This window comes from Dendropsophus ebraccatus, chromosome 7 (genome assembly GCF_027789765.1).
Source record: "Dendropsophus ebraccatus isolate aDenEbr1 chromosome 7, aDenEbr1.pat, whole genome shotgun sequence".
Classification (NCBI taxonomy): domain Eukaryota; kingdom Metazoa; phylum Chordata; class Amphibia; order Anura; family Hylidae; genus Dendropsophus; species Dendropsophus ebraccatus.
In genome coordinates this window covers 63613471-63626216 of record NC_091460.1, presented here as the reverse complement: position 1 = coordinate 63626216, position 12746 = coordinate 63613471, and the positions used below count along the sequence as shown (strand labels likewise).

Here is a 12746-nt window from a genome sequence, read left to right as displayed (position 1 = left end):
TAACACTGAAGCAATAGAATAATGTGAAGGTCCTGGGCACCAATGCCAAATGCAAGCCAAATATAATGGTGGTGTCTGTGTCAGACAGTCACTCATCTGGTCCCAGTTAGATATATTTATAGTAGATACATACAATTAAACAGTTAGGCTACCAAATGACTTAGTAACCACACATTACTTATGACCCCAGTTAGGTAAATCACCATTAGAGATGTGTGAACCTCGAGCATGCTCGAGTCCATCCGAACCCGAACGTTTGGCATTTGATTAGCGGTGGCTGCTGAAGTTGGATAAAGCTCTAAGGTTGTCTGGAAAACATGGATACAGCCAATGCCTATATCCATGATTTCCACATAGTCTTAGGGCTTTATCCAAGTTCAGCAGCCACCGCTAATCAAATGCCGAACATTCGGGTTCGGATTGACTCGAGCACGCTCGAGGTTCGCTCATCTCTAATCACAATACAAGATGATATACTATGACAATTGTATTTTTATTACTAGTGTTATCTATTAAGCTGGTGCTCAGATGATTATAAATATATATGTTAGGGTGCGGTCAAAGTGAATTGTTTACAGCTCAATCCTGCTCTCTCATAGCAATCTGCATATGTGGCTCTCAGGATTGTACATGGTAAAACCACGTTCTGGAGCTCTGGTCGCCGGCTACGATCATGGCAGCAAAATTTACGCGCTTGCTAGTTATTTTCCTGTATCATTTTACTATTACTATTGATTTAGGTTAACTCCCTACCTGTCTGGGAAAAGTTCTTCCAGCAGCTATACAATTAACACCTTGCCTTGGATAACAACTGGACATTTGGTCCTCCTGTGCAATCTCTCTTCTTTCTTTGCTCCAATCTTCTGCACACGGGCAGGTCCGCAGCGGATTTAAGGCTGCAAATTCGCATCTAAATCGGGAGCGGATCGATTCCCTGTGAATTCCAATGCAATTACATACTCGCAGCGGGATTGTCATCCCGCTGCCAGTATGTAGGTGCCAGCCCCATTAACCCCCTCCGCCCGGGATGAAACATTACCGGCACCACGATCCGACGGCATCTGAGGCTCCCGGCTCCCGGAGGTCCCGCACAACCAATCACTGCACGGCCCCGCTATAGTCACTGATTGGCTGTTTGGGACCTCCGGGAACTGGGAGCCTCAGACGCGGCTGGATCGTGGTGCCAGTAATGTATCATCCCCGGCGTCCGGGGTTAATGCGGCCGGCACTTATATACTGGCAGTGGGATAAAAAAACATGGCCACTTTCCCCCCTCTCTTGTCTCCAGATTGGGTGGGGTGGAACTGGGTGGAACTCAGTTCCATTGAAGTAAATGGAGCTTAATTGCAAACCACACCTGAACTGGAGACAACAGTAGGGGAAAAAGTTGCCATGTTTTTGTAGCGCTGGATAACTGTAACGACTGGAGTCGTGGATCCACTGAACCGTCACTAGCGATGGTACTAACCTCACAGGGAGCGGAGTCTAAGGGGCCGCTGGTTTCCACCAGAGCCCGCCGCCAGGCGGGATGGACTTGCTGTGGCAGACGACCCCCAGGGACGATCTGGAACTGGCAATGGCTGAAGTAGGCCGTCAGGTCTTTGACGGGGTGACTTATTTTTGGCACAAACGGCACAGGAAGCCACAAAGTTCTTGGTATCCTGGAGGAGATTGGGCCACCAGTAGTGGCGGATAGAGGCTTGGCGGGGTCAGGTGACGACATAGAGTACTTAGGCTGAGGTGACTTCAGACACCGGTTGGAACAGTCCTGACCCCAACTGAGAATCTTCCCAGTTCTCCTGTCCAGCTTAGGAGCATGTAATCGCAGCCAAGGGAGTCCCAGGAGGATGGTGGAAGAAGAATGGGGCAGGACGTAGAAGGAGATCTTTTCCTGATGTAAAGTGCCCACCTCGAGGACTAGAGGTGTAGTCTGGTAGTGCACCTGGTCGGTAAGAATCTCGCCCGTGACCGAGGAGATAGTCAGGGGTCTGGCTAGTTGGGTCACGGGTAGCCGCCATCTTTGGACCAATGTTGGTTGCTGCAATAAAACTGCCTGCTGACCCAGAATCGAGAAAGGCAGTAGTCTGGTGATTTTGTCCCGTGGGCGTCTGAATGGAGACTGGCATAGACAACCTTGGAGAGGTGGCATTCACACCTAGGGAGGCCTCTCCCACCGGACCTAGGTGCGAGCGTTCCCCGAACGCTTGAGGACGTTGGGGACATCTCTGCCGGAAGTGATCAGAGCCACCATAATAGAGGCAGAGATTCAGCTTCAGACGACGAATTCTCTCATCAGGCGTCAGGCGAGCTTGTTCCACCTGCATAGGAACCTCAGGAGTCGGCTGGTGATGGCGACGAGACAGGCTCCTCTCTCTCAGAAAAACGAGTATCGACCCTGGTGGCCAGTAGGATGAGTTCGTTCAGGAAGGTAGGTAGGTCTCAGACGGAAAGCACGTCTATCACCCGACTGGACAGGCCCTTCTTGAAGGTGGCTACTAGAGCGGCCTCATTCCAGTCTAGCTCTGCTGCCAGCGTGCGGAATTGGATGGCATAGTCGCCAACGGAGGAACTCCCTTGTGAGAGATTGAGTAGAGCAGTCTCTGCTGAAGACGCATGGGCAGGTTCCTCAAAGACAGAGCAAAACTCTGCCAGGAAGGTTCGGAGATTGGCAGTAATTGGGTCATCTCGGTCCCACAGTGGCTTGGCCCAGGCCAGAGCCCTTCCCTCCAAGAGGCTGATGACGAAAGCCACTTTAGAGCGTTCAGTGGCGAACTGGCTGCTTAAAAGTTTAATGTGCATGGTACATTGAGTCAGGAATCCTCTGCACAACTTGGGATCACCTCCATATTTACTCGGGAGAGCCAGCTGAAGTTTCGAAGCGACAGCAGGAGGTTGTGAGCGCTGGGCTGTAGTATGCTGCTGTAAGGCAGAAGTCAATTCCTGCATCTGCTGAGCCTGTTGGGCGACCACTCTGGCTACGTCACGAATGTCAGGCACCTCACCGGGATCCACGGGATCCTACTGTAACGCCTGGAGTCGTGGATCCACTGAACCGTCACTAGCGATGGTACTAACCTCACCAGGGAGCAGAGTCTAAGGGGCCGCTGGTTTTCACCAGAGCCCGCCGCAAGGCGGGATGGACTTGCTGCGGCAGGCGACCCCCAGGTCGCTACCCCTGGCTTGGTTGCTAGTGACGGCAGGCGAGGCGTGGCAGGAACAGTAGGCAGGAGAGTGCAGGCAGAGGTCTGTAGGCGTAATCACAGGTGGCAGACAGTACTCAGGAAACAACGGGTAAGGCAGCGGACAGGAGCTGGGAACAGGGACTGAGGTCAGGAACAACAGGGGGCTGGGCCAAACGCTATGGGAAGCATGTAGAGGCTCCAACACCTGAGGTGGGGCAGGGCTGGAATTTATAGGAGAGTGTGTGGGCAGCAACCAATTAGGGGCGGACTGCCCCTTTAACTCAGAGACAGCCCGCGCGCGCGCCCTAGGAGACGGGGACGCGCGCGCCGGCCGGCACAGTGAGACAGGAGCGGGGCGAGGTAAGGCGCCCCCGGGCCAAACTAGTAGCAGCGCCGGGTCCCTGCACATGGACCCCGGCGGCTGCATGGGGCAGGGGGAGGTTGCAGTGGCGGCCCGGAACACGGGACGCCGCCGTGGCCGTGACAATAACCCCTTTAAGCTCAGTCATTTCCTAAGCCTGATGCCTGCTATAGGGTTGTTGTACCTGTTTTTGGCATTCTATTTCTGTGTATTTTGAATTCTGACCTCTGCTTGCTTCTGACCATTCTTTGGCTCTGTGATTCTGATCTATATTTTGATTCTCCTGATTCTAACCAATTTTTGCCCGACTATCCACCATTTTATTTTGTCTGTCTTTGTTATCGTCTTTTGTCTTGTCTCACGTTACACCCTATCTCAGTGCAGGGAACGTCACCTGGTTGTCCGCCATCATTTAGGGTGGGACAGTGTAAAGGCTTCACCTGCCTGTGTGAGTGTTTCCTTTGAACGCTCTGAACTCTCCTTACATGTGGCTATTAGAGTGATGCATCTTCTCCCTTTCCTATCAGAAAAAAACTTCTTGAGTGCTAAGCTAACTTACCAGTATGATAGAATTATAGATTATAATATAAAATAAGCAATATTGGTCACTTTCTAGCCTGCTATTACACATCAGACTATGTAAGTCATCATTAACTACTATACCATTATAATAACTTTTGGCACACTAATTACATTGAACAAAAATAGGCAAATTGTTCAATGCCCATGATGATCTTTTAGATGGCCAGATGTCCACCAAAGTCTCAAACATAATCTGAAAGCAGTGAAACTGAAACTGGCAGATATAGAGGATAGTGCCCCCCCCCCCCCCCCCATTAGCCAGCGTGTAGATTTGCACTGGGCTAGCTTCTATTCAAAAACAAATCCTCTTCTTGAGACCACCCTTGTCATGTGTTAAGACCCTGTAAGTTATAAAGTATATGCAGTGCAAAAAATCTGTGAAATATCTGTGAGTATCTGTATAATTAAAGCTCATTCTGAAAGCTAAGTTTTCTTGTGTTTAAACAGCAAGGATCAGTTCTATGCTAAATTACTGCCTAAATATGCTGCATAGCTATCTTAAGTACAATTGAAATGTAAGATTGAAGACACTCTATTCTTAAATCAATACTTATTTAAACTAACAGGGGACATGAATAACATTGATTATATCGTTACAACAGCACCTGTCAAGGTGGGCTATATATTAGGCTGCAAGTGACAGTCAATTCTTGAAGTTGATGTACTGGAAGCTGGAAAAACTGGCAAACAGCTAAATGACTAGGTCAGAGCATTTTGAAAACCATGGTTCTTGCGGGGTATTTCAGATGTACAGTTGTAAGTACCTTAGTAAAGTAGTCCAAGAACATTGAGTAAACCAGCTACAAGGACAAAGATGCTCAAGGATTGATGATCTGGGTGTAGGTAATAGTCCTAATAACTAACATACCAAAGATTGTTGTAAAATATTGATCTGGGCAGAAAGATGTTGGTACCCACATGGCGAGCCCATGCTGACCCCTTTCCATCATCAAAAGGATCTATATGGGCATGTTAGCATCAGAACTAGACCATAGAGCAATGGGCGAAAGCAGCCTGGTGTCTGATAAATCACATTTTTCTTTACATCATGTGGATGGTCAGATGCGTGTGTGGGAACAGATGGTTGCAGGATGACTATGAAAAGAAGACAAGAGGTGTCTGATACGCTGTGTGAGCAACGTTCTGCTAGGAAACCTAAGTTCTGGACTTGGTTTCTGACAGATTTCAATCTTGTTGGGCACTCTTAGGATGTGTTGAAATTGGCAAGTCTAATCCATGGAGCCCGCACCTGGCAACTTAACGGAACTTAATGGATCTCCAAGTGCTTAAATTCCCTGTAAAAGTCTAATGAGATTTTTCAAGGAATCTCAGCAGTCAGAAAAGTATTTGGAAAATAAAATGTCTTTTCATAGACAGAATGAATAGATCTCCAGATATAGTTTTGTGCACACCATCTTTAGTCCTGACCAGGGGAGCCCATTGGCTTATCCTAACCCTAATTTTATCTTAATATTATCTTAAGAAGGCAACAGAATGTATTTGTGAACCCGGAGATCATCTGAATATAATAGATTTTGATCCATTTATAACTAAATTGTTTATATAATGATATGTCTCCTTTAGTGAGCTACTAGGTCTCATGGAGAGAATAAGCTCTAGCTTGCTTTATTTGGCTACACTGAATTTCTTTTCTTAGCAGTATACTTAAGATAACATGTGCTAACGTCTCCAGCAAAAAATGTACTGTATCTAATCTGCCTTTGAATTACTGTTAGTTTTGATGTTGTGTATCAGCTTCATTAAAAGACAATCTGTGCAAATGAAAACATAAATAAATAAATCCAAGCTGTATATTGTGCTCAAAGACCCTGTATACACTTCACTGAGCGTTCACTAAACAAATAAAAAACAATGCATAGTATGGGGCATACAGTGCAGTTCAAGTGGTACTGATAACTACAGCTTTTATCACTAAAAAATAGTGGGACATGAAAGAGCTTATGAGCCGTGTATTCATTGGCATGTCAGCTGACATATTTCTTCCAAGTACACAGATTACTTTAAGCACTTATATGGCATAATTCTATTTGACTGTAACACACACTAGTCCCTGTAGGCCAAGGACGGGGATAACAAGGTTTAGTGTGGTGAGTGGTAAATTTTTCTAACAATGAACATACACAAACAAAAAATAACAATAACACAGACCCCGACCACACACATTATTCCATTTCAAACAATTAGTCACATTTCCTTTGTAACTGTGCCCACCCACTCACTGACTAGTTTTCCGTATGTCTTTGTCTTTCCTGAAGTTACTGTTGAGTCCCCGTAATTAAATATCCACACAGTAATCTTATTCCTGTATTAATCATTATATAAGGATTTAGAATAACACATGTAATTGTGCAATATGTTAGTCTAGTGCCCAATCGCCTGGATATCCTCATGGCTGGATAAAGCACATATCAAATTGCATGTTAGTTTGTCATTTAACCCCTTAACAAAATCTGATGTACTGGTACATCATGACATACTGATACCCCATAGCAGGTGCAGACACAGATTGCTAAGGGCCCCTGTGCAAAAAATGTGTTTGGGCCCCCACCACCTTTGTTCGCCGGGATATCTGGTACATGTGTCCTGGTTTCTCAAGATGAAAGAGAAAAACAACCATGCTGCAAGGGGAGGGGGCACAGTTATTGGCAAAAAAAAGGCATAAACTTACAATCAAACATCAACAAATCAACAACAGAGAGTGGGGGGGGGGCTGTGCTCTGTGCTTTCTCTTACACAGTCCACCCTCTATCTTACAACTTCCAACAGCCTGACAGACACACTGGCATCACTCACTGTCAGAGCTTCTGCTTCTCTTCACAGTCCTATCCCTAGCAGCCACAACCCTGCAGGATCCCTCCAGCCCCTGTCATCGCATGCTCTCTCCCCTCTCCTCCTGATACAAGGTATGCCGGGCAGTGGAGTACAGGAAGGGGAGCGGGTCTGTAACCACATGCTCTCTCTCCGCTCCTCCTCACAAAAGGTATGCCCGACAGTGGAGTACAGGAGGGGGAGGGTCGGTCAGCAGCAGCATGCAGGAGGAGAGATGGAGAGAGGAGAACCAACCCCAGCTGGGCACAGCATCCAGTCACTAAGTGGGCCCCACAGGAGCAGGGGTCCTGCACTTCCTGGGTGCTGATACCGCCTTGGGGGCTCACTACAGACATGCTGATCTGACACTTTAGAGTTTGAGCCTGGCAGGCCCCTCTATTGGCCTGGGCCTCTGTGCAGCTGAACAGGCTGCACAAGTGACATGTCCGCCTCTGCCCCATAGTGTACAGTTTGTCTATGAATTGAGCTTAGGAGCTCGCTTTATAGATGGTGAGGACTGGCTGCCGTCTGCTAGCAACTGCTTAAATGCTGAGATTTAAAGCAATCACTGATCAATGGTATGCAACAGTCAGTGCCAGTGCCATCCGTTAGTACCATGGAGTCATGCCATGTGTTTTGCATAGGGGGGCGGGGCCCCCCTGTCCCACATGTCCCATAGTAGTTGCATGGTCTGCCTCCATGGTAGCTACTAGGGATGGTCCGAACCGAGTTTGGTTCGGGTTCGTACAAACCCGAACCCTCGGTAATGATTTCCGCTGTCTACCCGTTCCGTGGAGCAGGCGGATCCAGCGGGAGGACCGCCTGGAAAACTGGGATACAGCCATAGCCATAGGCTGTATCCCAGTTTTCCAGGCGTTCCTCCCGCTGTATCCGTCCGCTCCACGGAGCGGGCAGACAGCGGACCATCCCTAGTAGCATGTTTACTGTTACTGTAAATTTATCAGCCACATCTACTGCAAGTTTGTTCCAAGCATCTACTACTCTTTCAGAATAGTGATATTTTCTCATGTTTTTCCTGGTTTTTCCCTCAACAGACCTGACTGTAACCTCTTTTTATGATTTCTGAAAAATACTTCCTTACTGAACCCTCTTTATTGGGGCATGTTGATAGGGAGGAAAGCAGATACAAAGCAGGGTCCAGGGGAGAATGATATGGGCTGTATACAAATGTTGAGATAAAGCAGCTTCTAAGCATTGCTCCTTCAACTCTGTGCCTTCATAAGAAATGAAAGACTAATGCATGTCTAATGCCTTTTTCCTATTTCTATCTGAGCTGCAGCTAAAATTTTTAATAAAGAATATTTAGAAATGTTTTTATTCTAAATCAGAGAAAAGTGTCTTCAGCCTTAAAATCTATTTAAAAAAAAAAGTAGAGGATTTTGAGCTCAGTTTCAGCCGAAGGCAAAATAAGATCACAGTTGTAATACTACTTGGCACAATAGTAATGTCACTCATTTTCCTTCGGAGAATAGGAGCATTGGTTAACTCCCTGAGCTGCCAGTGTACATCCCTTGGGAGGCTGTAGCACAGCCGATGCTTAGTGGCTTTTTGTGCCAGCAGTTGTCCGATGTTAACTAAACCTCAGTACAGACTGTTGATAAAATCCATATATAAAAAATGGTGAAAATTGCAATGTATTCCTGGGCCTTTGTGCTTTGTAAGTATCTAAAGGAGGGGTTAGAATCTTTAAAGCAACATGTCACCACATGCTGCTGAATCCACATCCCATATAGTCACCGTTAGCCCCATGATGCTACTAATCAATCTTGCCAACACTGCGCCCCTATTGGTGATCGCATACGCATGGTTTTGCCAATATCTGGCAACTGTAATGTGGAAAATATGACTTGTTTATAAGTTACCTTCTCACAGCTGTCTTGCTGCACTGCTAAATATTTTGTCATATGCACATGCCATTTAAGTCTATGGAAATTAACAACACCTGCTTTCTAGTTGACCTGTGGGACTGTCTAGTGTGTCTGTATCCATGTTTTCCAGATAGCCCCATGCTGCATCTGTCTTCTCCAACCACTGGGATTTAAATACCGAGCGTTCAAATTGACTGTAAATTGGTTCATCTCTAATATTAAACTATTTCACTTTAAATAAGGCATTTTGAAAAGGACAATAATAGTCTATTACTAAAAAAATACTTGCTCTTTAAAATATTCATGGCTTAGCAATGAACCAACAAATCCAAAGTTGAAATAGAACTTTGCCAATTCACACATTGAAAGAATAAGTTTATTATATTATCACTCTAGCAGATACCAGATTTCACTTAGTAATTATCGAATCAATCCGGTGGTTATACTCCTGCGTGCCATTTCTTTTTCTTTTGCTTACATCTGAACATCTAAGCAGCATGTCTGGATTTAATCAAAACCAAATGAGGATCCAAGTTTTCAGCCTCAACCAGAGCAGTTAGAAGGAAGTCATTCTACGGAGACAGAAGAGTGAAAAAAATGTCCAATGGTTGACAGTTCTACAGAGCCTGAAGACAGAGAGGTTATCCTGCGAGCTTAGTGCACATAGTAGATGGCTGGGAAGATGTCAGCACAATTCTTATGGGACTATTATGAAGACCTTCGACAGAGTTAGTGTGCTTCGAGAGTTTTACAACTTAATTTGAGAGGTAAAACTATATGTCAATATGTGACTTTTTCTATCATTTGGTAGTCATATGACTGTGTCTGTATCAGTGGGGTGTATAGCAAGCTGAGTGTACTTTTTCATATGGTGTTTACTAGAGCTGCTGGCAAATGTCCTGAATTGAGTCAATGATGTATCATGGTTATGAAGAGTCACATGACAGATTCCGCTTAATCTGCATGTTTAATATATAATTGACATCAAGATATTATATATGTACTAGATAGATAGATAGATAGATAGATAGATAGATAGATAAAAGATAGATAGATAGATAGATAAAAGATAGATAGATAGATAGATAGATAAAAGATAGATAGATAGATAGACAGACAGACAGACAGATAGATAGATAAAAGATAGATAGATAGATAGATAGATAGATAAAAGATAGATAGATAGATAGATAAAAGACAGATAGATAGATAGATAGATAGATAGATAGATAGATAGATAGATAGACAGAAGTTTTTTTGACATTGTAAATAGTATTCTCCTTGCGCATAGGTCATTGTATTACATATCTGTTAAAGGAAGCAGTTTACAGTGGTCTGCAGAGAGACTGGGAAATATTTTTTTTTCTGTAGAAGCTGTGTCAGACTCGTAGGCGTAAGCACCACAGTCTCCTAAATCAAACCTCTGGACTCAGCAGTGAAGATTTTTCCTCTTCGTATTTTCTTTTCGCAGATTCCATTTTTAGTTTCTAGTTTTTCCATCTTACTCCGTTCTTTTAGTACATGCATATTTCTTTAAAGCAGGAAATACTTTCCTTGTAATCCAGGCCTGCTTCTTGAGGGGGCCCTTTTACATAACACCTTTCTGGTTTCAGAAGACAGAAGGTATTGAGGGGAAACCATTTACAGGGTTGTTTTTTTTCTGATTTCATGTTCCTGACAGCTATAAAAGCTGTTTACAGCATGAGAAGGAATCTGCTTGCAACATAACAGCAATCTGTGACAACAGCATGTCCATACCAACTGCTGGGCATCATCCAGTAAATGAATAGGTAAGACTGCTGCCTACATCTTCTGTGTATTGCTTCTGGAACTAAAAGTCCGTAACTGACTTATAAGCAATACACAACTTGTTATTGCTTAACTGTCACGTGAACATGTATGATATATATTTATATATATATATATACATATATATATATCTATATACATATAACATATAATATTCAGCATTAGTGCGGGAGAGAGAGTTCATCTTGTACTCTATAGTGATACTCTAATGTATAAACTGCTGCTTATATCTGAACATCCTTCTGCCATGTATTGCTATTCACTGGGCAAATGTAATTTGGCATGAACTGTGCTGCTCCTTCACTCTGAAATTTAGGAGGAAGCAGACATACTCTTTCCTACGTTTAAAGGTTAAGATTACTAAAAGTTTAGAAAATCTAAATCCTCATAGCTACTATAGATGCCTTTCCTGTACTTTTTCCCTATTTCAGGTATACCTCTACAAGATATTGAATGGTATTGTCTAGTGTAGAAAGGTGCCTTTTAAGATATCCCAAGTTGAAAGAAGAGTACTATCATTGTTTATTCACAACAGGGATACAACAAGTATATTACTCTTTGGAGGTTCCTGCATGTCCATACAATATTCAGAAAGCTTATCAATTTCTATGGAACCTTTTGGTGTGTTACGCGAAGTTTAACACTTTCAAGTAGCAGGTTCCCCTGGAGGGTATAGCTGATCATAGTTGTTCCCAGCAGAGATATAGCATAAACAGACTTTACAAAGTGGACATCCCCTTAATAGTCATTGTCTTGTGTACAGTCTTGGGCAGGGAGAAAAATGAAAAATAAATGATACTCACCTGCCACAATTCTTCAGCCCATCCACAGTCCTGGCTGAGCAGCACTTCCTGCTTTCATATTGACACTCATGAAGCACCCACTCAGCCAATCACTAGTCAAGATGGGCCACCACTATGGCCAATAATAGGCTGAGTGGTTTCTTTATGCATTTCAAAATAGAAGCAGAAAGCACTGCTCAGTGAGGTCCAGTGGGACAGACACAGTGGGGGGCAGTGGGGGGTGAGAAGCCCTTTTTTGAGAATACTTATATACCATTTTTTTTTGTTTCAGACAACCCTCTTAAATAGTTTGTATTTGAATTACATAAATAAACAAGTAACTTAACCAAGATCAAAATATCCTATACAGAAGTAATACATTGCAATAGATTGTAATAGATGCACATTGAGGCTATGTTCACACTATGTATGTGTGCGCCTGTATTTTTTATGTGGCTGGAAATGTGCGGCTGAAACTACGGCCGTGGGAAAAAATAGACATGCGGCTGAAAACATACAGTCATTTACTTGGAAATCTGGTTCAACTAAAAATAACAAATAAAATCTTAAGAAAGTGATGCAAACACCTCTGGGAAAGCAAGGAAACAGTTTACATGAATTGCTATTACCGGGGTTTGCGATCCTCTGCAGTATGCCGAATGCCGATGTCTCTCATGGTTAATATATTGAATTAATTAAACACATTTTCGTTGTAATAAAGTCCCTTTCATTGTTCAATAATTAAATTTAAACAAATCCATCATTTTGCAATTAAATATACTGTTAAAATAAATATATATATAAATAAATGTATATTTATATATATATTTATTTTTTTACAGTATATTTAATTGCACAATAATGGATTCGTTTAAATTAAATTATTGAACAACAAAACTGATTTTATTACAACGAAAATGTGTTTTATTAATTAAATATTAATTAGTACAGGAAGCTCCATAAGCCGTTAATTCATATGCCGGCAATAGAGCATTTTGTACTAATCATCACTTTACTTTAATTAAAACATCAAATATTTCTTCTAATTATGTTATCCCAATAGCATTATTAGAAGAAACATTTAGAATTATATGTGCGCTCAGCTGATTGGCTGATCGGCTGAGTGCACATATAATTAGCGGGTCCGCAGCACAGTGACTTCATTGTGCTGCGGACCAGCGAAGAGGACACATCAGGATGAGTATAAAGCTCTCCCCACCCCTTCCCCTGCACTGCACCCATACCAGTAAGGAAGGGGGTTCACTTAACCCCTTCCTTGCTGGGATGGGTGCAGTCTGACATCAGTCTGGCC

The 12746-nt window shown here is 43.5% G+C and overlaps 1 protein-coding gene and 1 long non-coding RNA gene across 4 annotated transcripts in view; one reads left to right on the top strand and one right to left on the bottom strand.

Annotated features, from left to right (window-relative positions):
• Nucleotides 1–9275: 9275 nt before the first annotated feature.
• The window catches only part of LOC138797468 (uncharacterized), a 49191-nt gene continuing 45720 nt past the window's right edge, over nt 9276–12746 (bottom strand). The window contains exon 3 of the long non-coding RNA XR_011363939.1: nt 9276–9415. This is a non-coding gene — a long non-coding RNA (uncharacterized lncRNA). The remainder of the gene's footprint in view (nt 9416–12746) is intronic.
• Nucleotides 9495–12746, top strand: part of DLC1 (DLC1 Rho GTPase activating protein) — a 290446-nt gene continuing 287194 nt past the window's right edge. Inside the window, exon 1 of one of the 3 annotated variants that reach the window (XM_069977657.1) lies at nt 9495–9610. The gene's annotated coding sequence lies outside the window, so the exon portion shown is untranslated. Of the gene's footprint in view, nt 9611–10267; nt 10634–12746 lie in introns of those variants that run through there. The other 2 variants (XM_069977656.1, XM_069977658.1) reach the window with 2 other exon arrangements.